The 27,874-nt window shown below is 46.9% G+C and overlaps 1 long non-coding RNA gene across 1 annotated transcript in view; it reads right to left on the reverse strand.

Moving 5' to 3' along the window:
• Nucleotides 1-27,874, reverse strand: part of LOC144824655 (uncharacterized) — a 359,794-nt gene that overhangs the window by 209,517 nt on the left and 122,403 nt on the right. Inside the window, exon 2 of the long non-coding RNA XR_013609042.1 lies at nt 3,681-3,747. This is a non-coding gene — a long non-coding RNA (uncharacterized LOC144824655). The remainder of the gene's footprint in view (nt 1-3,680; nt 3,748-27,874) is intronic.

The raw sequence follows: 27,874 nt of genomic DNA on the forward strand, positions 1-27,874 counted from the left end.
TTCGAGGCTATCTTTCCTATATCATCAGGTACCGAGTTACTTAGTAGGATATATATTTCACTAATGGTGTTAACTTTACTGGACGACAGTGTCTCAAATATCTCACATTTTATGCTGATGATTTCACAAAGATTTCTTTTTGTTATGAAGTCCCGTATTTGTAGGTTTTTGAAGAAGTCTCTGTTGTTAAAATTCATTTCATTCTTAGTTCCTCGAATGTGTGAAACCCCGAAGAAGAGCAGAGATTGCCGAAGTGTGTAATTCCGGCTGCTTCCCACTTCTTCATACAGCTATCCCTGAAAATAGCGGGCAGATCTAAATTATCTTTAAAGAGTGTATAGTATGAGATTCGCCCAATATCCATTCGTTTTCTTATTTTTGCAATATTTTAAAAGAATGTAGGAGCGGCTTAAATTTAACTTTTTTGTGATAGCTGTCATGTAGATGACGCCATAGATATCCAGAGTTTTTTTCACCTAACAACAGGTTATAAATAGATGGTTGCCCACCCTGTGATGCTACATTCGCTAATTCTATTTGAAGAAGTTCTTGACTGTAAATCATGTTTGCTGCCCAATAATAAAGCCGCAAGTTTGGTAAACCTAAGCCCCCCGTTCCTTTGGTAGAGTATAACCTTTATGTGGACAACTTCTTCTATATACAAGCAGAGCTATTTAGTGAGATGTACAAAGCTGGCACTGTGGCATGCAGTACAGTTCGCTGCAAAGGATTCTCTCAGAAGCTTGTCTGTAAGAAGCTCTAAAAAACCCAGAGCACTGTGTTGCATTCTAACAAACTGCATGCAGCCAAGTTTCCTTATAGTTATGATTTCTACGGGCTCACTACAATTCATGATGAGAGCACTTACCCCAGTACAGTTTGGGGGTCAGATGGCCGAAGTTCCCAACTTCACCTATATACTTGATTTTGACAAGTACATTGGTAGAGTGGATATGAACGACCGGGTTCTTCAGCCATTCAGTTGTCTAACTAAAGGTCACTAGAAATCGTGGAATCTTGGGACCTTCAAAAAGGCATCCTGTAAGCAATATGTGCAAGAATACTTCAAAAAAGAGTCTACAATGTATATCATGCAGCTCGGCTAGTCAGACAGTTCCGGTGGAGCAAACAAATTATTCGGGAGAAGTTCACCTTTGTCTCCTGGCTGGGCCTAGTGCCCACTACAAAAACGGATCAAATCAAAGTCAATGGGAGCCCTCACCCGGGAACTCCCATTTATCTTGGCACTAGGCCCACCCACACAAGTAGGGCAGCGTTTTTAATGGCACAAGTGGGGTAGTGATAAGTGGCAGGAATTGTGTAGATTCCTGAAGTTTTCATCACAGAAAAGTAAGGAAAATACATGATTTCAGGCAGAGTTTGAGGTTTGCAGGGCATTGTGGGCAAGAAAACCTCATGGGACCCATGGAGGGCACCCCACCCTCGACTTCCCTGGCTGTCTAGTTAAAAAAAAAATCAAGGGTTTGTAGGTTTTCATGGTTATCCCTATTGTTTATCTCTCAATGTAGCGTTTTATGGCCTTTTGTGCTTTAGTCTCTCGGCCCACCTACATAAGTAGGGTAGTGTTGTTTTTGGGAAATGTGCGGGAATTCAGGGTGGCAGGAAAGTTGGGGCTACCAGCAGATTCCAGACGTTTTTCATATAGAAACATGTGAAAGAAGTGTGTTTTAGTAGAATTATGACATTCGCAAAGGCTTCTCGGTAAAATGACCTGGTAAGAGCCACACAAGTTGCACATCCCTGGTCTTCCCTGGTTGTCTAGATTAAAAAATGTGCAGGTTTGCTAAGTTTGCCTAGGTGACAGCTGAGCTACGGCCCAAAATCCACAGCTTCCCACTGTGCAAAAAAAGGGTCAGTTTTGAGTGAGAAAATCGAATGCATCCATATTGCGTTTTGAGATGTTTTATTTCACGGGCACTAGGCCTACCCACAAAAGTGAAGTACCATTTTTTTCAGGAGACTTGGAGTGCTGGGTTGTAGGAAGTTGTGGTCCTTGTAGATTACAAACTTTCTATCACATAAATGTGAGGAATATGTGTTTTTTTAGTCTAAGTTTGAGGTTTGCAAGGGATACTGGCCAAAAAAAACCTGCTACTCGAATTGGAAAAAAGGGTCATTTTTCAGTGGAAAAATGTGATGCGTCCATGTTGTGTTTTGGCCTATTTCCTGTCGTAGGCCCACCCAACCACACAAGTGAGGTACCATTTTTATCAGAAGACATGTGGGAGTATGGAATAGTAGCACATTTGTTGTTACCCATTGGATTTTACTGCATTTGTGCCTTCCAGATGCAAGCCAGTGTGTTAGAAAGAAGACATTTAGATGAATTACCTCTAAATCATATACTAGTGCAGGTACCCAAAAATTTTGAGATATACAAACACCCATGCACACTAAACTCTATATTTTGTGACCATTTCAGAAATACATAGGTTTCCTTGATACCTATTTTTCACTCTACATATTTCACCATATGAATTGGTCTGTACTCGGTACACAATGAAAAAACATTGTATGGTGCAGCTCAGTTGTTGGCTCTGGGTAACTTGGGTTCGTGGAGAACCTACAAACCCTATATATCTCTACAAACAGAATGGTCTAGCGGACAAAATGGCATATTGCTTTTGTGAATAGGCCATTGTGACAAAACGTTACAGAGAGAAACATCGCCCCAAATGGCTGTTTTTTCCTTCTCATTTTCAACATTCCTATATTTCAACAGTTTCTTTGGAAGAACCTTGTAGGATCTACACATATGCACCCTTTCTGAATTTGGAATTTTATATACTTTCTTATATCATTATCTCTCCTGGCTCACCCATAGGTTTCACACTAGTTTCACCACAAAGTGGAAGTAGGTTGAGAGCACAAAAAATCTAGAATACTTTTTTATTATGTTTCCACCAAAACTCACAATTTAGCTATATTTTGTCTCTTTTCTCAGCCCCCTCGCTTCAGGACAATACACTAACCCTGGGTACCTTTAAAATCCCAAAGGTGTTGGAAAAAAGGACGCAAAACTGGTGTGGATACCTTATATGGAAAAAATGTTAGGGAGCCCTAAGCGCAACTGACGTCAAATAGCCAAATAAAAGTGCTCAGCATGGTGGGGGGTGTTTGCACAGTAGTTATGGGGTTAATATTTTACTATTCATGTTTGACTAGATTGACCCTGGCAAAGCAATAAATATCCAATGCTATTTGGGTTCTAATCACTGCTGCAGAGAAAAACAAAGAATGCTTGTGTGTGTGCTAATTTGTTCACTAACCATGGAAATACAAATACTTACAATATGTGAGTGAGGATAACACTGCCCCTACTTCAGGCCCTGTTTATGTTAGGTGTATCCAAGTTTCTTATTTTACTGAATAAAGTAATTTAAGAATTGAATCAATAAAACTCACAGAGTGTGGCTTATAATATCAGCAAGTGCAGTGTGGCTTGCACATGGGAAACAAAGTCTGATTGAAGACTGATGGCTGGCCTCATGATATAGTTCACCAGTCTGCCTCCTCCATTTGCAAACACCACGTTTCACAACAGCCACACCAATGCACAGAAGAATATCTTTGCTAATATTTTAAAATAAATACTTATAAATATATCCATATTTTTTTTCAGATTGTTCACGTCATAACTTAAGAATATATGTACTCACCCTCAAAGTGCATTTGGTTCTTGAGATTCATTTATAAACCCACTTCCTCTGAAATCATTCATCCCACCTAGAAAAACAGAGAACAAAAAATGTTTTATATAGTTTTCTGTAAAGCTGGAGGTGGACCTGGTCATAAATAAAAATGGAAGTTCTGTAAATATGTTTTCAATGTACTATTGCGCTAGTCATTATTTTCACACAGTGATGCTAAGAGCGTTGGTACAGGTAACATAAAAACAAACCCAGCACCCTGTACAGCAGCCTGTACTTCAGGTCACATGCACCTCATATAAACTGCTATTGGACGTTACTTTTGTGCACTGATTGGTGATTGTATCTGGCGTTTCTATTGGCTTAGGTTTAGTGTTCTGATTGGATGAGAAGTCTTGGGTTCTGATTTATGTTATGTTATGTTATGTTATGTTATGTTATAGGGAGATTTATACCGTGCACTGCTATTCGAGAGTGTCCTGGCGCGTTGGAGAACAGTGACAGAGGGAAGCAAAAGAACTAGAGCGACTGTTTGAACAGATGAGTTTTGAGTAGTTTTTTGAAAGTGGAAAGTTCCTTGGTATGACGAAGGACATTTGGCATGGAATTCCATAGTGTGGTTGCCTTAACCACAAAAGACTGCCCCCCAAGCCGCGATCGTCGAAATCTGGGAACCACCAGCCGCCGTTGGAAGGCGGAACGAAGAGGACGCCTGGGAGAGTAGAAGGAGAACCTTGAACTAATGTAGGCAGGGCCTGGACCGTGAAGTGCCTTATGCGTCATGGTCAGGACCTTGAAACACACTCGCTGGGCAACGGGAAGCCAATACAAGTTGTTTAGCTGCTGACGTACACTCATTCTCTCCGGGATGTTAAACAGGAGCCTGACAGCAGCATTTTGAATAACCTGCAGTTTTCCTAATAGGTACCCCGGGATGTCGCTATAGAGGGCGTTAGCGTAGTCAAGACGCGATAAAATGAGCGCCCTGGCCACCGTCTCCCTAGCAGGGCGGGGGAGTAGGGAAAAAACCTCCTCAGTGCTTTAAGCGTGCTGAAACAAACCCCTGAAAGTCTCTTGACCTGCTCATGAAAGCCCAGGTCTTCCCCGAACCATATACCTAGGTTCTTGGCAACGCCACTATCCACCTCAGGGCATGGATACCCAGGAGGCCAGTGCGATTTTCTGAAGGTGGGTGGAAACTGGCCATATAGGAGTACCTCAGACTTGTCTTCGTTGCACTTGAGGCTTGCCTGTGCCAGCCAAGAGAATACTGATGACAGGCACAGATGGTCCGTATCAGTTTGGAGATCAGCGCCTTTCCAGATGAAGAGGAGCTGTGTGTCATCGGCATACGCCATCATTTTGGCCCCCAGTTTCTGTGCCAAATAAATCAGGGGAGTTAGGTAGATATTGAAGAGTAGGGGACTCAGCGTGGACCCCTGGGGAACCCCCGTGGACTCTTTACTGATAGTCGATGCAAAAGGAGGCATCCACACCTGTTGGGAGCGGTTATCCAAAAAGGACTTAACCCAATCCCACGCCACGCCTGTGATGCGAATGTCAGACAGACGGGAGAGGAGCTGGTGGTGGGGTACCGTATGGAAGGCGGCAGAGAGGTCCAACAAAATCAGAGCCACCCTGCCGCCCGCGTCCAAGCACTCCCTGATAGCCTCCGTAATTTCCATCAGCGCTGTCTCGGTGCTAAAAGATGTCCAAAACCCAGATTGAGCCGGGTGGAGAGCACCGGAAGATTCAACAAATCTCTCCAGCTGTCTGAAAGCCACTTTTTCGCACACCTTAGCAAAGGCCGGTAAGAGGGAGATGGGACGATAGTTGGAAAGGAGAGTAGGATTTGCTGAGGGCTTCTTAAGGAAAGGGAGGAGTTACCATGCTTCCATAGCAGGGGCACTTTACCTGATAGAAGCGAGCCATTGACAAGCACCACTACCTCATGAGCAACTATCTCGGCCACCCCGCCCAGAACTCTCGCCGGGCAAGGGTCCGCCGGCGAACCTGATTTCAATGATTTCAAGATGGCTAAGACATCTTTCCCTTCTGCTGGAATAAAGTGCGAAAAAAGCTGGCTAGGAGCACTAATGCTCGGGAGGGGGGGAACAGGCAGAAAACCCAGCGCAAGGAGGGTAGACCCTAAACTGTCTTGGATCCTTTGGATCTTAGCAGTGAAGAAGGCTGATAAATCTTTGCACCATTGCGACGAGATAGGGGGGGTGGATTGTTCTGCAGCAGGAGAAAGAAAGCTACAAACAATGGCAAATATTTCTTTGCTGTTGTTGTTAGCTTTCGATATTCTTTCTGCAAAGAAATTGCCGTTGCTGCAAGGGGTAGTATCAAGCTCTAAAAGTGTCTCCTGGTTGAAAACTTTTCTTTCAGACCCAGCACTAGCCACGCTACATCCAGCGGATCTGGTGCTGTGCGCTGCCGGGCCGCGGACGGGCGCAGACGGGCTTACCTTTGGCGCACCTTCGGCGTACCATCGGCGCGCCCGCTGCGCGTGTCCGCTGCGCGCACAAGGGCACATGTGCGCTTTATGGCGTGCTCCCACGAGCAGCTGGACCGCTAACTTCGGTCCAACCACGCTTCGGGACACACCAAAGATTGCGCCCCGCCCTCCACACAATCGGCATAAACAGCCGCGGTGGACCGGGGCAGGGGAGACCACAAAGAGAGGTGAGAAGTAATCAGGCAAAAGTGTTTTCAAAATGAAGCTTCACAAAGTGCAAAGTCACAATTATTTAAAATAAATCGGCGCCTGCATCGTAATCATGCAGGAGCAGTCAGCAGAATTCCAGCAGTGCCTAGAATAATGCCCCACGCTGTCACAGTACCCCCAGTGGGAAACAGGAGCTGCCACCACCTGATTTGACCACAGCGAGCCCTGCACAGTCTGCCGCTTTATGGCGTGCTCCCACGAGCAACTGGACCGCTAACTTCGTTCCAACCGCACTTCGGGACACACCAGAGATGGCGCCCCGCCCTCCACACAATCGGCACAAACGGCCGCGGTGGACCGGGGCATGGCAGACCACAAAGAGAGGTGAGAAGTAATCAGGCAAAAGTGTTTTTAAAACGATGCTTCACAAAGTGCAAAGTCACAATTATTTAAAATAAATCGGCGCCTGCATCGTAATCATGCAGGAGCAGTCAGCGGAATTCCAGCAGTACCTAGAATAATGCCCCACGCTGTCACAGTACCCCCCGTTGGAAACAGGAGCTGCCACCACCTGATTTGACCACAGCGAGCCATGCACAGTCTGCCGCTTTATGGCGTGCTCCCACGAGCAGCTGGACCGCTAACTTCGGTCCAACCAGGGCCGGACTGGCTACCGGGCAGTTGTGTGTACTGCCGAGCTGGAGGCTAATTTCTCTGTAGTGGGGGCTTATTTCGTTGATGGGGACCTGCTTGCGCATTGAAATAAAAAAAGCAAAATGAATTTCGTTTTTCACACGCAGGTCCCTATCAACGAAAACAGCCCCCAGCCCAGCAGCACACACAACTGCCCGGTAGCCAGTCCGGCCCTGGGTCCAACCGCGTTTCGGGACACACCAAAGATGGCGCCCCACCCTCCACACAATCGGCACAAACAGCCGCGGTGGACCGGGGCAGGGGAGACCACAAAGAGAGGTGAGAAGTAATCAGGCAAAAGTGTTTTTAAAACGAAGCTTCACAAAGTGCAAAGTCACAATTATTTAAAATAAATCGGCGCCTGCATCGTAATCATACAGGAGCAGTCAGCGGAATTCCAGCAGTGCCTAGAATAATGCCCCATGCTGTCACAGTACCCCCAGTGGGAAACAAGAGCTGCCACAACCTTATTTGACCACAGCGAGCCCTGCACAGTCTGCCGCTTTATGGCGTGCTCCCACGAGCAGCTGGAACGCTAACTTCGGTCCAACCGCGCTTCGGGACACACCAAAGATGGCGCCCCGCCCTCCACACAATCGGCACAAACAGCCGCGGTGCACCGGGGCAGGGGAGACCACAAAGAGAGGTGAGAAGTAATCAGGCAAAAGTGTTTTTAAAACGAAGCTTCACAAAGTGCAAAGACACAATTATTTAAAATAAATCGGCGTCCGCATCGTAATCATGCAGGAGCAGTCCGCGGAATTCCAGCAGTGCCTAGAATAATTCTCCACGCTGTCACAGTACCCCCAGTGGGAAACAGGAGCTGCCACCACCTGATTTGACCACCCTGGGTCAGTGATTCTATTGGAGGAAGGGCTTAGGGTTAGAGGTCTGATTGGTGCATAGGGTTAGGGTTTTGTGTTTTGTTTGTGAGGCTAGGTTTTCTATTGGGCCTAGAACGTAGGGTTTGGTTTCTGATTGGCTGTTAGGACCAGGGCTGTGATTGCCTGTTAGTGCTGGGTCCCCTGTTGGTCCTAGGGCTAGTAGTGTGATTGGTAAGGTTTAGGGTTCCCATTGGCCAAAGGGGTCACTGGATTACTAAGGCTATTTAAGGTTAGGGTTTAGGGCGTATCAGCCCGGGCATCGATGGTAAGGGCAGAGCGAACAAGGGCAGCTGCCTACTTGGGCCTGTTCAGGACTGGTCAGGCCTACGGTCAGAAATACTGCCCATTTTCTCATTCACCAGCATCCACCCTACCCCAATGTACTTGACTCATTTGATGCAAACTAACCCTACACAAATTTCAGTGTCTCAGCATCCACTACAAAACTCCGCAAACCACACTTTTACACCCTTCTACCCCATCTGCCATACATTTGCACCTTCATTTACAAACAAAACACCACTCTGTTGTTTACCACTAACCAATCCAGTCATCACGAACGTAACCCAAATCCACAACATACCTAACTATATTCCATACAGACACACACTCCCTGCTCTAATTACTTCAAAGACACCCCTTCCTGTCACCAACAAACCTATACTCAGCCTTTCAACTTTGCATCCACCAACACCCTTCTCTTCTTATTACCACAATAACAAAACCACACAACACTTACACTGTGATGCACCACACATATTATCTCTTTAGCAATCAAATCTAACACAAACACTCTTAACTCTTGTGCAACCCCTTTCAACCACACCACATACACTCTTTTCCAAAACACATCACCAACCCCTTTACCTTACAACATCCACTCACCAATACTTCACATACTAATTCTTCTCAGAAAACAAATACATCATCACCTCTTTTCCCTACTCCTCAAAAGCAAAGCATAACAAACACATACACCAGCACAACAAAATCTTTCACACACAACACCTCATAATAGTTTCCGTCACAAACTAAAAACATGCACCCACTCCCACATTCCTGACTACACAAACAGAACCAATGCATCACTGCTATTGCACGGATCAGAACCGTCTCAAAGACCTGCATTGCATCGCAGCCTGTCGCAATAATGGAACTGCCACTGCCCAACACATATTTAGCACAGGCCCTCACATCCCTCGTCGATGGCAGCCTTAACAACGACACCAGACTTGCATCACAGCCTCACAGTTTCTTGGAACCTATGCATAGCCCCTTCTACGCAGCATATCCTTGACTTCGGACTTGCACAGCACCTTCGCCGCACCTCAGAACCGACTCACCACTTCGGATCTGCGACACATCTTTGGTGCGGATCCACGCAACACTCTGCAAATGAGGATTTAAGATTCTTTGTTCAGCAGGCCTAACTCGCTCCCTGTAGCCAGCCTGAACTTGTAACTTTGTTCTGGTGCGGAGCAACCAGATTTCCACAGTTGGTGTTTACCGCTTTTGGAGCTATTTTGCCTAAATGTAATCTGTTAATAGTCCCTACATATCTTGATTCCAGATTTCCCTTTGCAAACATAAAAAGCAAATTTCCCACTGCACCAATAGCTAGTGGAGGCCTGTGAAGCAGCGGCGGCTCCTCCGTTTAGACAGAGGAGCGTCAACCACCTGCAGAGAGTGCAGCAGGTACACACAGAATAATACAATTCTTTTATTCTGTGTGCCGCCGGCGGTGCTAGTGCAAGTATGATGGTGGGGAATACAGATTCCTGCATATTGCGGGATGACTGCCCAGTGACCATGACAAATTGGAAGGCTACCTACAGCCACGCAATATGTCATGCACACTTTAAAGCCTGCAATCCCAGTGCTGTAAAACAGCAGAGGGATGGCAAGCATAGGCCCCTAGCCTCAAAATGAGCGCTGGGTTTGCCTGCTCCAACCAATCCTGGAGCTCCTTTCCGCAGCTGCAGGATTGGATAGATTAGTATGCAGGAAGTAAACACCTTCCTTTCTGCTCATCATCGTCGAGGGAGAGGAGAAAGGCAACAATATCGTTGAGTTTTACGGCATGCTACACCCCACCAATTTCCACAGTTACAAGCCGCCCCTGCTGTGAGGCCAAACATATTTTGTGTGTTGATTTGAGAGGGAAGATGAGTCAAAAAGCTCTGTTTAAATGATATGCAGAGTAATTACGAGCAGCAGAAGTGTTCCTATATGTATGGAAATACAATATCCAAGGACAAAACATAATCCAAATGGTTAACATATTTTACAATAAATGTATATGAATATCAGTTAGCTGCTCCTTCTGTGGTTATTTAATGGCAGGATGAAAATACCAATGGCACAAAGTTATTGTTGAGTATTAGTCAGCAAACCACTGCTAACAGATTCAGAATGTAGTGCAGGCAATAAATGAGGAGCTAAGAACCACTGGACCACTAAAATGAACGCAAACAAAAATGGATTATAAAATGAAATAGATCTCCGAAAGGAAATCTTCATGAATTATAATTTCTATTACTCAGAACCACATATTAATCCCAACAAAGTGCTTCAGTTGGAATAATAGCCATTTAATTCACATGGCTTCTAATGTAACCAGCTTCTCACAAGAACCAATTTACGGGCATTGTCCTGGGATCAGATTAGAGTGAATTCAGAAGCGAGTGAGGTCTGCGATATGACTCTCAAGCAATCCAATTCCTTCTGAAATGCATCCCATTTTTTCGAACATGTTGCTTTTTTAAGGGCGCTTTGGATGAGATGTTAAGTGTTAACCTTGAATGGGGACAATTTGTATTGCTTCATGCTTCATCATTGGGTTCCCTCTCACACACTGCAACCACAAGGTACACAGTGTGGGCTACAACTATCTCACAGGAGAGGAGCGAGAGGGGTTTCAATCATCCAATGGTGGTGAGAATTAGATACACGTATGCTGGAGGATTCGGGAAAGTTAATACTCGAGATCCACGTGTAAAGGACCTTCTGGAGGTGCAGGCAGACGAGGTGTCTAGAACTGAATAAGTACCAGACTGCAGCTGGTTTCATGGTCATTTCCATAGAATTAAGTATGGTAATTTTTATATATATAATTTTTCACAAATGATAGCAGAGTGACGTGATCTGGTCCTGAAGAATGCCACGAACCTTCTGTCATCAAGGCAGAAACATGTTGACCTAATCTAATAGGGAACGTCTATATCCCTATTTTCAAACAGTTTTTTATGTATATCCTTTGAGGACACCTATTAAAGTTTTTAGTCCTCTTAAGAGATAGTTTTATTTCACCTGTTTAGTTTTTTTCGCACTGTGCTCTCACTCTCACCACCATTGGATTATTAAAACACCTCTCGCTCCTCTCCTGTGGGAGAGTTGTAGCCCACACCGTGTAGCTTGCGGTCGCAGTGTGTAAGAAGGAACCCAATGATGAAGCATGTCACCTTTGGGTGAGTGAGCATTCTCGTCTTTACAATAATAATTGTCCCCACTCTTATAATCAATTATTTTTGTAGACCATCCAGTTACATGTGAGTAGTATAGTGTGGAATGGTACCATGGATGGAAATTATTTCTCCATTTTTGCAACCCCCTTAGTGAGATCATAAGTGTTAACCTTGCCCAGTGAGCAAGCTAAATAAAGTGTAAAACTAGGTCAGTCACTATCACACTTTCACAACTCAATTGAAAACAAATGTTTCCTCTACGATCTGTTAGGTTTCTAGAAGAGATGAGAAGAATTGGTTGATTACCCTTCCCTTAAGCCAGGGTTCTCCAAAGTATGGCATGGAGGGCCAGATCCATGCCAGAGTTTTAAGATGACTACATTTATTTATATGGGGATATGGTAAAAAATCTGGCATGGTTCCGGCCCTCCAGGACCGACTTTGGAGAACCCTGCTTTAAGCTAAATGTACAAGAGCGAACATCTGTCACAAATCCATGTTGACATGCAATCATCATGCTCTCAAACGTCATTGGATACTTTCAAGCACTGGGCTTAGAGCACTCTGCACTGCCATACATAACATGAGGGCAATTATAAATAATGAAGGCAGAACGCAGCACACAAGCGGGGTTATACAACTACATAGTTTAGGCTGGGCTCATCTTCCCCACCCTAACACATCCTCCTTTTTTGACAAAGGATATCCTCCCGCGCCTAGGTGTGTTCCCAAGTGAGCCAGTGTGCCCCTCATGCATGACATTCTGCTCACTCACACCTATTGCTAATACCCTCTCAACTCTAGCTCTCAGGCTCCCTGTAGCAGAACTGTCCACCTCAATGGGAGTCTGTGTTCTCACTTCTTCTGCTTGTGCGATAAACAATTCCTAGGCAACTAATAAATCATAAAAACATGCAACATGTGTGGAAGGTTCAACAGAGACAGTAGACTAAATGTGTAAAAAACTAGTTGTTTTATTCAATAATATAAAAAGTTATATTATACAAGTTCGTTCAACAGGGCAGCACCCAAAATATCTACACAATCAGTACATATCATATAGTAAACAAGTTTTTTGCAAAATAATTACATATCATTAACATTTCATTAAAAAGAGTTGTTAATATCAAGAAGCAGTAATTATCACTTCTTCTGCTGACATTGTGGAAATTCGACTCCTGCAGTGACCTTGAGCTTGACTTTGGTTGTATGCACTTTGAGCTCTTGAATGGTGAGAAAGAGTGACATGTCTGATGCTCCAATGTATTCTAGCAGGGGGCAATCACATGAAATGAAATATGGAAACAGCAATATCTCTTTTTGACTTTAGACCTAGTCCAAGACCATGTTGCTGGTGACATGGTACAAAACCTATGGATGTGAATACACATCCAGGTCAGTGAGTCGGGGGTTTAGCACCCATACATGGAGGGGACGAATCCATGCCAGATTTTTAAGATAACTAAATTTAACAGATGGACTTCTATATGGCTGTTGAACGTACTACATATACTAGTAGGGGTTACCCCTGAAAGTTTAATAGAATATGGGGTTCCTGGAGACATTACTATGGGCTAGACCTGTTGGACAATACACATGAACCCACATCATCAGCAGCTGATTATGCAGGTGCCACCGCACAGGGAGGTCATCACTAGACCAGAAACCAATATGTTGTCATTGCTCTTAGGCCAGGATATGGAACCGGGTCTCACTGAATTTCAACAATATTTATTGTCTCAAAAGTGGTACATTGGTGTTGATGAGACAAAGTCCTTAATGACTGAACTTTACGCGACAGAGGTTATTGTTATGATAACTGTATGTTTCTGTTATCTACAATATACAAATAAAAATATTTATTAAAAAACCAAAAACTACATTTATTTAAATGGGGAGATGCTAAAAATCTGGCATGAATCCGGCCCTCCAGGACCAACTTGGAGAACCCTGGTCTATGAGGTTATCGCACCGGTGCAGTTTACCCGGCTGCCACCACTCTGTGAGTCTAGCATGGCACAAAGAAATCTGGAGGAAGTAGTACTTTACTAGTAGGAGCATCTAAGCCTAACTGCACCTTCATGGCTAAAGAATGTAATATGCCCCTTTCAGCTGTCCACTAGGCCAGGGCTCTGAACTCTGCTCCATTCGCTGAGTTTGTAGAGTTTTCCACACTCTGGGAGCACACGGCATTGCAAACTTCCATCGTTGGTTTTCAACAGATCACTTCCCTTGTATAGCGATGGTGAATCCAGTGATTAGACCGTGTTGCAATGCTATCTTAGTAGTGAGCACGGTTCTTTAGCATGGCCCTGGCTCTGACAGATCCTTTTTTTATTTTCTTATTACATAGCCTTACGACTGGACTCGACCGATTTACAACCTCAGCAATGGTTTTTGATCACTTTCGTTCCGCTCTGCCATGTACTCTCTAAGGGCCCCAAATATCTCTTGGTCGCACTCTTGAAGTTTGCAAGTCAGATTACCTTTCCGCTGCAGCATTACAGAACACTATGCCCCATAGTCAGCCATTACCCAGTGGTACAGGGACCTGGAGCCAGATCCTGGCAGCGATCGCTGAGCCAGAATCATCAGTAGAACGACCAGCTTCCTCTAGCGCCTAGAGACCTTCACTAAGATTCCTAGCAATAGAGACAAGGGCAACATTGCAAGACTATGACGGCTATAGCATTGAATAGCTGGAACAAATTGGACAAAAAGGCCTGTATGGGTAGACAGTGCTAGGCCAGGTGTACAAAGTCAACTGGGTCCGCGGAGCAGCGGGGGCTTCTTGAGAGTCGAGTGCTTTCTATCAGTTGGAGTCGCTTTGAGGTATACTAGACCCTGGTGAGAAACTTGTAATGAATGTGCCTATGTCTTTGATTAAGTGAGACTAAGCTAGTCTGCTTACAGCAATATTGCCATGCTTTGAAGGGTATCGACTGGCCTAGATACCTTTCCCACCTCTCCAGAGTGTCCCATCTATGGGAGGCATTGCCTCGTCCATCAGGTGGTATAGTCGTGCCACATCCCCCAACCGCCCGTGGTGTCAGCGGACAAGTACATCTGTGTCAGTGGTGGATACTCTCTAGGCTCCCAGGGGGAGTCCGACTAATGCACAAAGGCAGCGTGGTGCAGCCTGTAATATGTGAATACATCAAGGGCATTAATGTTAATACCAGCATCAAATAGCTGCCCGTCCTTAGTGAGTGCCAGTTTCTGTAGTGTCAGTTGTGCCGATGCATCCATGGTGGGTCTCTTTGCGGGGATGTTTAATAGTGGCATTTCAGGCAACGGCCAAAGTGCATTGAAAAAAGAACTATGATAGTGGGGGTGGGCAGGTGAGCATGGGGGCGTGGTCAAAGCTGTGGCTAAAAAAATATTCTGTAATGGTTGTCGGTCTTTTACCTTTAGGTAACTACATATAAAATAACGCACAGCCTAAATTAAAATTAAAAACAAGTTATGTTAATCAGTAGGAAATGCACTATTATCCATTATTAAACCTTTATTGGTTAATTCACTGCACCAGAGAGCCGCAGAATTGAATCCTAGTTGGTGCAGTGGAGAATAGTGACTTGTGTATGTTTAGTGCTCCAAGGTCCCAGTCTGTGACACAAAGCACAGTGAACATGCAAGTCATTATTTGCCCCACACTTCTGCTGAAGCTTTTCCGCTCTCTAAATTAACAGTCCTGAGACCGTTTTCATCTCACAAAAAAGTAGGGGAACTGTTTTTCTAAAATAAAAAAGTATGTGCACGTTGTGCCCCACCGATCCCCCCTCTTTGACCAGCGGGGAGTATAAACTGATGAACCTAGCTAGTTTTTCCAGGGTTGTGAATGCCCAGCATTTGAAGTATACCTTCTCAATGAGCCTATAGGGCCTAGGAATTGTGTTTAGCACTCCTCTGACTAGCTGGTTTACCTCAATATCAAGGTGATGGCCCCTGCAGAGGTTGTTGATCCAGTAGATCGCAAAGTGTGCCTGAGTTGCTAAGAAGTATCTTGCCGGATCCAGAATCTGAACCCCACCCCTCCAGCCTTACACTTGTGTTAGCCTATCCCAGCAGACACGAGGGCGCGCCCAGATCAGTCATATACGCAGAGAACGCACCTTCACAAAGAAGTGTTTGCTCAGGGGGATGAATGTTAACAAATAAATTTCGGTAGAATTAACATATTGACCAATGCTACTCAGCCTGCCAGGGTGAGTGGGATTGTGACCCACTGCTCAGCCTGTGCAGCCATGCGTCGAGCATCAGCACATAAGTATCACAGAGTAGTATCTCCCTGTCTCTGTGGACCAGTATACCCAAGTAGCTGACAGTGTCATGCCAAACAAGTGGGAATTCGAATTAAAGCCTTTAGTTTCCTCCGCTACAGACTATATATCTCACTACAGGGTCTAAGTTAATGGCCAGGTCTTTAATAAACAGCAAAATATAACCCGCAAATATGGATAGTTGGCATCTATGAGTGCTGAAATAGATACCTTGCGGGTGATGCCGTGCACACGGGATTAAGGCCAGGGATTTTTGATCGCCAGCAGAAAAAGCAAAGGTGACACGAGGCAGCACTGGCAGGTGCCTCTAACCACCTGAAACATCATGAACAAATAGCCATTCACCCGAATTTTAGCTGTAAGTTCAGTGTACAGCATTCAAACCATTCCAATTAATTAGTTTCCCAGATGCATTCTTAGCAGGATTGTTAACAGGTAGGGCTATTCCAACAAATCAAAGGCCTTCTCGGCATCGAGGAGAACCGCGACAGCCTGCACCTCAGGTCTATTACTATGAACCATGGCAAGAAATGTTATGAGGTTCAGAGGTGGCTCTGTCAGGTATATAGCTGGATTGGTCCAGCCGGTCCAAGTCTGGCATTATTGGATTCAATCTGCTAGCCAGCACTCAGCCAGAATCTTATTGTCAGATATGCGGAGTGAATGGGGCCTGTAGGTTCCCACATCCATGAGATTCCTTCCAGGTTTCAGGAGAAAAAAGATTAAAGTCGCCATTGTTGTCGGGGATAGGCGGGCCAGGGGCTTTTCCACCCGTAAAGCTATCTATAGCTGTCAATATCTCTTGCAAGGTTATTTGGGCTGAAAGAAACTTGCGTCTACCGCCCTCCATCCTTGCCAGGGTCACCTCCTCCAGACAGGTTTCCAGTCTAGAACTGTAGAGAGGTTAGTAAAAGTCCCGGAAACTCTGCAGTATTGATGCATTTCCAAGGATGGCTCAATCAGACTTCAAATGTAGGGATTGCACTACTGTCCATGGCCGGGTTCTCCATCATATAGTCAGGTTAGGGTATGACTGGGGCGTTCCCCCTCCGTGTGTTCGGGCCGAGACATGTTTACTGAAGTAGGCTGCATCCTAATCGATGAGTTGCAAATGAGATAGCTGTTCATCCAGCTCAGCGAGTGCAGACAGGCGCGGAGACAGCTCATATTGATGTTGTGACAATCGACACTGTAGTATCCTGCTTGCAATGAGGACATACACTACTTGTATTTATCAAGAGCCTTTATTCTGTGCTTCTTACTGTGACCTGGTCCTGGCTCTAACTGCCCTTTCCTCCCTGTGCTCCTCCTTTTCCCTTTCACCCCACTAGCTCCACCCACCCAACTACTGGACCGCTAACTACATAACATCTCCCCCTTTCTTAACAAAAATGACAGAATAAAGCATTAAATCACATCTCCTAAATAAGTCTCTTTGGTCGCTGAATGTTTCGGCGGGGTCTCGTGGATATGGTTTCAGTAACATCATCACTCAGGATTTCATATGATTGACTCCTGCCCTCTTGTTCAGTTTGTACAGACTCTTCAGGAGTGAGTAAGTCAGACAAGCTCGTCGATGGTCCTTTCGTGTCTCGAGAACATCTCTTGAAATGAGACACATTTCTGGTGATTCGCCTTTGATCAGATTCCGCCGTTAGCATGGTGCCTTCCTGCTGAGTGACCAACAGGGGTTCATCTCGGAACCGACAGTCAGTCTTTCTCTGTTGATCTTGTTTGACGATAACGTAGTCTCCTTCATGTAAGGATGGTGACCTCGCTCTCCTTTTTGCATCTTGTCCTTGTTGCATTTATCAGTCGCCATCATTTCTTGATGGCTGCGGATTGGCGACATTGCTTGCAAGGCCCCTTCCCAGGTGGGGATGCGATTTCTCATGGGTCGCCCCAGCATGAGTGTCGCAAGGCTCTTTCCAGTGGTCGAATGAGGAGTTGTCCGATATGCCCTGAGGACTTCGTTGAGTGCCACTTGCAGATCCTTCTTTTCAGCCGTGGCTTGCTGGAATGTCTTTTTGATTGTGGCCATAAATCTTTCAATGGTGCCATTCGCTTGCGGCCAGAGGGGCGTAATCTTCCTGTGATTAAAGTCCAGGTGCTTTGCAAATGCACTGAATTCGTGTCCATTAAACGGAGGTCCATTGTCTGTTTTCACCTCTCTGGGGACACCCCAAGTTGCAAACACTTCATCTAGCACTTTGAGAGTGCTAGAGGCACTGGTGGATGACACAAACTGGGCAATGGGAAAACGTGAATATTCATCCATTATCGCTAGTACATATTTTCCGGATTGGAGTGGTCCGTAGAAGTCCATGGCAATCTCCTGCCATACTCCACTCGGTAGATCAGTCATTTGTAGCGGGGCCGGGGGATCACCTTTGTTGGTCAGCTGATACAGGTGGCAATCCTTCAGAGTGGACTCTACCATCTGGTCAAGGAGGGGGAACCACACACGTTCCCGGAGAGCTCGCTTTGTTGATACTACTCCTCGGTGGCCTTCATGGGCAAGGTTGATGACTCCCTGACGTAGTTGACTAGGAATCACGATCCGTTGACCTCGGAGAATCAATCCACTGGTGGTGACAGATAGTTCGTCACAGACATGACGGTAGGCTTGCATCTCCTGCTTGACACCCGGGTCGATGTCTTCTTCTTGAGGGTCATGCTTCCACCGGTTGTTCTGAATTCGACGAAGCACTTTCTGCAAGATGGCATCTTGCGCCGTGACTTCCTGGATGACTTCCATGGGAATGGCAGGTGGCAGTGCCTGATCAACCACGAAGTGGATGTATTCCTCGGCAATAGATGGTTTGGAGTCTGACGATGCATGAGGGTGACGGGACATGTAATCGGCCGGGTTCTCTGCCTTCCCGGGTTTGTGGACAAAGGTAAAAGTATACTCCTGAAGTCTGAGACCCCACCTCTCAATTCTCGGGGGCATTTAAGATCTGGGGTTGCCATACATGGTGACTAACGCCTGATGATCGGTGATCAAAGTAAAGTGCTTGCCATAAATGAAAACATGAAAATGTTCACATGCCCACACCACTGCAAGACTTTCCTTCTCTGGTTGCGAATATGCCTTCTCAGGATCAGACAAGCTGCGACTGGCATAGGCAACGATGCGCCTCTGGTCCGAATCATTGTCATATTGTGCCAAGATGGCCCCCAACCCCACGGGGCTGACATCTACGGTGATCTCAGTTTTCCCCCGAGGATTGAAGTATGAGAGGTTGTCAGCAGATTCCACCGCACGCTTGATTTCTCTGAATGCGTGGTCACACTGGGGCGTCCAGTCGAACGGTTGTCCTTGTTTGGTGAGACGGCGAAGGGGATGGCTGATGGTCGCATAATCCCTGATGTAGCGGGCGCAGTAGCTGGCCATCCCCAGAAAAGAACGCAGTTCGCTGACATCTTGCGGGCTCTTGGTGTCGTTCAGAGCCGCTATCTTGTCCGGATCAGGTTTCATCCCCTCACTGGAGAAAATGTGACCGAAGAATTTCAGAGTGGTCTGGTGGAATTCACATTTGGTTTTGTTCAGCGTCAGGTTCGCATCCAACAGGGCGTGACATACTTGATTGAGGGCTATGTCATGCTCACGGACATTGGAGCCATACACAAGAATGTCATCGCTGTAATTCAGAGTGTTGGGGATGTGTTGAATGATTTGCCGGATTGCCTTCTGAAAGATTTCCGCGGCTGATGACACGCCAAAACTCAGTCTCTTATATCTAAAAAGTCCTAAGTGAGTTGCAAAAGTGGTAATGTAACGGGACTTGACATCCAGTTCCAGCTGGTGATAGCCTTTGTTTAAATCCAGCTTCGAGAACACTTTTGCTCCATTCAACGCAGAGATCATACCACACAGATGCGGCCCAGGGTGACGCTCCCTTTCTATTGCTGTGTTGGGGAGTCGCATGTCAACACACAGTCTCACTTTGGTAGGAGTTCCTTTCTTTGGTACGATGACCACAGGCGACACCCAAGGAGTTGGACCGTCCGTTCGTTCAATGATGCCTGCAGATAGAAGGTCTTGCAATTCATCCTCCACAGCTTTTTGAAGATGGAATGGAACACGTCGAGGGTGCTGCGCGACCGGCTTAACCTGTTCATCGATGTGTAGATGAATCTGGCATCCCTTTAATTTCCCTAGACCTTGAAATAGTTTTGGAAACTTTCTGACAATGTCCTGATTATCACCGACTTTCAATAGTATTTCAGCTTGGCGGAGGCGCTCTGCAGTCGGTAGGCTAAGTAAGCAATCAGCTTCAGGACCTTTGATGACATGAATGACCGCCGGTATGGTGATGTCATCATGTTGGAGTGTTGTTGGGAATTTTCCCAAACACGGGAGTGGATTCTTGGACATCCAAGTGAAAACTCGGACCGGTGCATAAGCCAATGAAGGCTTGGGGTTCATTCTCTCATATTCAGTGACAGGGATATAATTCAGTGAAGCCCCACTGTCCAGTACAAATTTTGTGTCATGGTTCCCTAATTTGATGTCCAAACGTGGATATCTCTTGAGTTGGTCAGGATCTGCGATCATATTCAGGTATTCTATAGTATATTCTGAGTCTCTGAACGATGATCTGGATTCTTGGGACGGTGATCTACGTTCCCATTGGGATCTGCGCGATTCTCGGCTGGAGTGTGACGAGCCTGAGGACAATGTGGACTTCCCTTTGACAGCTCGTATGTGATGCTTGCTGGTGTCAGAGCGAGATGACCTCGTCGTTTCACTTCGCCTCTCCCTGTGATAGTCTCCACACATCACTTCGAAATGGTTTGTCCGTCCGCATTTCCGACACCGCTGGCCCATGGCGGGGCAGGCATCGGCATGAGGATAGTCATATCCACACCTGTAGCATCTTCTCGCCCTTTCCGGTCCCTTGTCTCTTCTCCCATGTTCTCGCCTTCTGGGGTCTGAACGTCTCTGATGTGATGACGGTCTTGGGCTCCATTGTCTGTCTCTGGAGCTTCTTCGGATGCTGCCTTTGGCCTGGACGCGATGCACCTGTTCCTGGCTTACGTTGCGCCCCGATTCAATGGTGGTGGCGTGTTCCTCGGCCTGATCGTAGACACAAATCATTTCTTCAATGTCGTCTAATTCATGAGGCTTTCGTAGCAGTCGCCTCCTGAGGGCTTCCGAGTGACATCCGGCTATGATTTGTGACTTAATGGCGGCATCTGGTGAGAAATTTTCAAATTCACAGTGTCTCGACAGCCGCCTTAGTCGATTGATGAATGCGCTCATCGCCTCGTCTTTTCCTTGGCGCGCTTGGTGAAATGCATGACGTTCATAGTCCACGTTTCTTTTATGAAGGAACTTCTTGTTCAATGCCTCACGCACCTTGGCATAGGTTCCAGCATCTGCAGGGGGAAGGTCTTTGATTATTTTGCTTATTTTTTGACCTGCTAGGTTGCGGAGGGCAATCAGTTTTTCTTTGTCTACAGTTACTTTGGATCCCTCGATATAGTCTTCGAAGTCTTCTAGCCACTCTTGCCACTTGGGGCCCATGCTCCCTCCCGTGGTTAATGTTAAAGGTTCTGGGGTCCGCAGGTGCGACCCTCCTGCAATGGTGGGCTTGGCTTCATTTCGCTGTGGGGATGTGTCTGGGGTCACCATTGTGGCAGTACGTGCTTTTCGTTCACAAGTACTTTGGGTAATCGGTCACAGTCGTTCTCAGGCACGGTTATTTGACTTTGGTCGTGTTGTTCGTTCCTATTTATCACTGCTCATTCATTTGCATTTGCCAATGTTTGTTCCTTCACATTTACCAAGGTTTGTTTCACTTGTGACACTTGCTCGTGCTTGTTTATTTGCCAACTTTTGCACTCGCCAGTGCTTGTTCATTTGCATTTGCCAGTGTTTGTTCTTTTCCCTTGCCAAAGCTTGTTTGATTGTTGATCCTTGCACTCGCTAGTGCTTGTTTGTGGGCCCTGGGACACTTGCCGTTCTTTATTTGCACTTTCAGGTCTCTTGCCTGACCTCAAAATGGCCGCCGGTAATCGATTGGACACTGCTGCCTGACTTCAAAATGGCCGCGCGGGAATCACGTTTCCGACGAGATTTCAGCCGTTTTCGTTCGTTTCTTCACCGGATTCACTGCCTTCCCCAGCGCTTCCACTCACCGCTTGCCGGTCGCAGCCAGGGTCCACCGCTGGAGTCAACACTTTAGGTAGGGCAGCTTCCTTGACTTCTGCCGCCGGGGCTCTCGATTCCAGCGCTCGACCGCGCTTTTGCAGGCAACCTCGGCGCCTTACTCGGCAGGGCTCCACGCACTTCGGGAAACTCCACACGACCGGCCGGTCGTGGAGTACGGTCACACACCGCTGGCCTTTGCGCTTTCGGCGGTGGTTTACCTTCGCAGCACACGTGTTGCGACGGCGACTTCCAACGTGTGTGGTGAGGACGGGTCACGGCGTGGGAGGTGACGGGCTGCACCATCCCACCTTCGTCGCCAGCTGTAGTGTCCTGCTTGCAATGAGGACAGACACTACTTGTATTTATCAAGAGCCTTTATTCTGTGCTTCTTACTGTGACCTGGTCCTGGCTCTAACTGCCCTTTCCTCCCTGTGCCCCTCCTCTTCCCTTCCACGCCACTAGCTCCACCCACCCAACTACTGGACCGCTAACTACATAACAGACACCATGTGGATTTGAGGACTCTTGTGCTTAGAAGTGGCCATGCCCCAGGCAGTGAAGGTGTATGAGAAGACTATATTACTGTGGTGTCAGTGGGGTGCATGTGGCGAGGTAGGTCCTGGTGAGCAACCTGCCTGGAAAGATAGGGGTAACCTAGTTGGGGGCAGGGCTCACAAGACTATGGATGTGGATGGAACATTAGGGAGTTGCTGTGTGGTATGGAATGTGGGGGATAGTGCAGTTTAGGTGATCCAGTGTAGTAGTGATTGATGGTGGCAGGTGGCAGATGCTAAGACCCGGGAGTGATGGTATACTTGTGACGGAGTTTGGGTGAGACAGAAAGAATGCATCAAGTAATGAATTTTCTGATGTTTAAAAAAGGTTCACAGAAAATAAAGGGGGCATGATATATGTTGGTAAGTTGGAAAACTGGGGTAATGTGAAGATTGACAGCTCTGGTCCACGTGGTTGGTCGAGAAACTAGCCTGTCAGAATTTAGTGTAGAATTGTTGAGATTTAGCATAATGGGGGTCAATAGGCCCTAAGCCTGGTATACCGCTTTTCATGAAGGAATGGTGGAGCTTAAAGCAAAGGGGAGTAAATGATACGAGTGCGGGAGTGGTAGGCCTCAATGCTTTAAGGAGTTTAGGGCAGTTGTGTGCCAGGATTCCCAGAGCAGGACAGGCATGTCTCAAGTCAGTAAGGAACGGTGGAGCACAGGTACAAGCAGGGGCCAGCATTGACGAATAGATAATCGAGAGGTGAAGGTAGTTAACAAGAAACGTTGGGGAGAGGGGTGGGGGTATTAGAGTCAAACATAACGGGTTGGTTTGTTTAGAGGTTGAGGAATTTCTGGTTAATTCAATCTATTAGTGTAATGCAAGGGACCTAACTAGAGCGCACTGCAGAAAGGCGGAGGATGCTAAATGTCAGCTTTATCCTGCCTCTGTAAAGAAGAGACATTCTGCAGAGGATCAAGGGTGTCCTTCTTGAGATTGCTATACTATTTCGAGGTCACATCATATACAATATATGATTGGATAATTAGGCCTACACCGTTTGCAACCACCTCCTTTGTTTTTACTTATAAGGAATGTGGTGCAGTTTCCATAGACACTATATATTTCTAAAGCAAAAAAATAACCTTTCAATAATGTTATTTTGTCAAATTTTCTGGCTTCATGTTATACTTAGCAATGGATCATTCTCGTTTTGGCCACTTGATGTTCTCTTCTCTGCCTTGAAAGTACTTTTGAAGAAATTACTAGGCAGACACTTAAATCTCACATCTGAAGTTCAGGGCGGCCTTCAACGGAACAGAAGGAGCTTGTCCAGTTATTAGGCACAGTGATTATAAACTTAATTTCCTATTTCCAAAATCACGGCAGAGGTGCCCTCCTTGACACATTAAATCTCACAAACTCGAGGTTCATTTCTGGGAATTCTTAAATCTGTCGCATAATGGTGTTAGCAGATTAATGTTTAAATAAATGAACAAGCAAAACAACATAAAAGGGAACAGCGTCTAATCCATAACTAAATAAATTGCACATTGTGACTGGTTTTAGTTTACAATATCTAACAAGCATTTATAATGCAACGGTCTCGCCTTCGAAAAAGTTAGAGCTATTGGCATTGTAAATGACAAACTTTTTATTTATGTGTTGGTTTTTGAAAACAGATAAATAAATGGCATTGTCATTTAAAATCCCAATAGCTTAATCTCTCACAAATACGAGACCTATTGCATTTGCACCCACACATAGAGCCACACACACACACACAGACACACACACACACAGAGCCACACACACACAGTCACACAAACACAGAGCCACACACACACACAGCCACACACACACACAGAGCTACACACACACAGAGCCACACACACACACACACAGAGCCACATACACACACAGAGCCACACACACACACAGCAGTGCCAGCTACTCTACATTTCATTTATTTTTTGGCAGTTTTATATAGCGTGAACTCGAAAGTTTCAGAGCGCTTTACACGAGCGCCAGTTGCACTACAGAGGGAAACATTCATTTTTTGTATATTATTTTTCTTGTAGGCACAAGGATATTAAGTGATTTGCCCAGAATCACAGGATGTCGGAGTCTCCCACCAGACTCGGACCTGGTTCCCCAGCGTCACCGTCAGCCACTCTAGCTCTTAACCACTGCCTGCTTCACCTTACAGAGCAGGCAAGCTTTGTTATTAACCCTACCTCCTAGTGGAGCTCATTTCCCTGGACACCTCCATCTGAGAAGACCTTCTCCGTCTACCGCCGACTTCTAGGTTAGCACCCTATATCTGGCAGCCACTCAAGGAGAAGCACACTGTACTGCCCTCTACTCCCTATGGCAGCAACACTGTCCCCGGCACCTCGTTCATAGAGCAACATACCGTGACCCCATGACTGCTCCCAAGTTCCTAGGGATGTACACTTTCCCTGGTTCCTTCTTCCTAGACCACTCACGGCGCGTTCTAAAATAGGATTTAAGTATAATTGGATGTGATTTTATATAGCGCGAACATTACCCGAAGGTGTGATGAGGGAGTGACATACTACTAGGCATGGCGCAAACTATGGAAGAAAGGATTGAGTAACGATTTGCGTCGAAAGGGTGTGCTGAAGCAGGAAAGTGCAGAGGATTGCACAAGAACTACACACAGTAGGATGGCTGGGGCCCTATGGTGACTGCGGGCGAGGATCTTCAGACTCACCAGTCAGGCACATTAACAGACGAGGAGGAGGAGGGGGTGGGCGCAAATGGTGGGGAAGACGGCCTGCCTATGGTGACTGCGGGTGAGGATCTTCAAACTCACCAGTCGGGCACATCAACAGAGGAGGAGGAGTGGGTGCGCAAATGGCGGGGAAGACGGCCTGAGCTCTGACAGGATTGTCACCCGCCAATGAGCCTTTCAGTCACGAGCAACAGCGCCGCATGCCCCCAGCCTGAGGAGCGCTTCCCGGCCCTCCCTGCTCTTCCTGTCCACTCCTCCCTTGGTACACCGGCAGTAATTTCATGCCCCGCTCCGGCGCCCTCCACACCGGCCTGTGTCCTGGCAAGTAACCCGTTCCCCGGCCCCTCTCCCACCGGACCCCGCGCACCTTGTGGCAGTACGGGCAGCTGGTCTTGCTGAACACCACGGCTCCTCAGGTCCATGCGGCTGCCGGGCGGCATGTTTGCAGCCAGTAGGAAAGATAACTAGAAAACGCAACAATGTAAAGCACAAGCCTTACACTTTTACAGGAAGACTTTTGTCTGTAAGCCCGTCCTTTTCAGACTGGGGGTGTGTGTTTTTTTTTTTTTTAAATAACATTTTATTGAAATAAAGCAGAACAGAGTCAGGAATTCAATAGCATAGTGACATACAGAGATCAATACCATATGCATTGTACATAAGAAACACAGTATATCAGTGGGTATCGCGGTGTAAGGGCCCAGTTCTGTCCATGGCCATGTCAGCGGTGGGGGAACTATAAATCTCTCCTCTGTAACCATTCCAGTGTCCCCATTTCTTGTCCCACTTTTTGGGACAGCCCCTGAGTTTATAGACGGTCTTCACAGCAATCATACATCTATCCATTTCTGCCACCCATCCGACTGTCAGTGGTCGTTGAGGAGCGCCCCAGTGCATCGCTATCGAGCGTTTTATAAGAAGGCATCCCAGAGCCACCCACAGATGCTCTATCTCTGTAAAGTCCGTAGCCCCCCAGACATTAAGGATCCCCCCTTAGGTGATAATGGGATGGGTTTCCCTAGTGCATCTGTCATTTTCTGGGTCGCCACCTTCCATAGCAGCTTAATCACAGGACAGTCCCATAGGATATGATAGAAGGTGCCAATCAATCCACATCCTCGCAGACACAGATCATCAGGACGCCGGCCTATCCTAGCTAAGAGGGGACTAGACATATAGGCCCTGTGTAAAACTTTCAACTGTATCAGTCAAAAGCGATGGTTTATCGCTGTTTCTCTGGGGGACATCAGTGCCGTCTGCCATTCCTCGTCCTCCATGTGTCCCATGTCACCCTGCCATTTGTCACGTAAAGTTTGAAAAGAATTGGGGGGGGGGGTTTTGACTGAGAATGTCACTAGGTAGTAAGAAAGTTAAAAAAACGCCCCCCCCAATCTGAAAAGGACGGGGATTAGATCCAAAGAAGAACGTCACTGGGACCTCTTCTCCAATGGCTGGCAGCCGTTTAGGAGGCCAGCCAATGGAGAAGAGGGGCGGGGCTTAACTTTGCTACTCCAAGTCATTAAATCTCGCCAGCAAGACTGTGCATGTGCGCAGCCTACGCTAACCGAGACCTAAAAAGGGACTGAGTAAGACAAGTTCATCTCAAATGAACTTGAAAAGTTCTGACATGTGGGGAGTGTCAGGAATGGCAGTGCCGTAACCGAGCTCCAGCACAATCGGAGCATAACCCCACAATCTGCAACATAATCCGCAGGTGAAGCCTTGAACAAAGCAACAGACCCTCCCGTGGAGGTCCTGGGGAGCCAACTGACCTGTGGGGAGCAGGATAGAGAGCGTGATTGACGCCGACCGCTTTGGGTCCTGTGAACGAACCGGCCTGTTCCATTACCGTGACCGAGGTGAAGGAGGCAAAACCACCGGAAAGCCTGCTCCTTCAATATTCGAAAGTCAGAGCTGAGGAGGGCATAGACCGACCGCTTCGCAGAGATGGTGAGGGGTGCGTGGGGAGCCACCCTCCAGCGAAGCAGGTGGCCATCTGACTTGACAAACCCCGTAGACATGCGGTGCAGAGCTGAAGCCAGGGGCAGCTGCGGGAGAGGCGCCAGGCAGCGATTTTGGAGTTCGTGAGGCATCCAGCCTATAGCTGGGAGAAGCAGTTCCCCTGAGACCGCTCGGGCGGCAGGGGCGCTACACATAGGAGGCCCGGGCCAAGATAGACATCACACAGCCGAGATCAGCGAATCGGCTCAGGAGCTGCCACCTATGGAGTAAGGTGAGCGGGACCGGGCCTGGGAGACAGCAGCAGGCGGGCACTGCCTCAGCAGGAATTTGAACTGGCAAACCACAAGTGGAGCCCCCAGGCAGTAGTCACAACCCGTGGGAGGGAGATCAACGAGGGGAACAACGGGGCCCAAGGGGCGACTAATAACCAGCTGGCACATAAAAAAGTAGTGGAAGGGAGGCCATGATTTACAGAGCTCCCTGAAGACCACCAGGAGAGATATATAGGGGATAACTTGGTCCGAGGTGCCAACTAGGGAGTGGCCCTGCTGAACACTTGGAGTGCGCCATATCGCCCCACATCGGCTCGCTCCAGTAGAGAGCAACATCACCCAGCAACTGGGGGCCCCTGGCCTGACTGACCCCTGTGCCCCTATGAACCTTTAAAGAATAATCCGCAATAGCAATTATGGTGACACCTAAGTGCCCAACCACCCATGTGTCTAATAAAATAGATAGCTAGACCATAACAAAACCCAGGGAACGCGTAGTAGGCAAATCTCCGCACACTCCGAGGGCCGAGACAAGTTCTCCGTCTGCCCTTAGTCT

The sequence above is a fragment of the Lissotriton helveticus genome, chromosome 3_1 (assembly GCF_964261635.1).
Source record: "Lissotriton helveticus chromosome 3_1, aLisHel1.1, whole genome shotgun sequence".
NCBI lineage: Eukaryota > Metazoa > Chordata > Amphibia > Caudata > Salamandridae > Lissotriton > Lissotriton helveticus.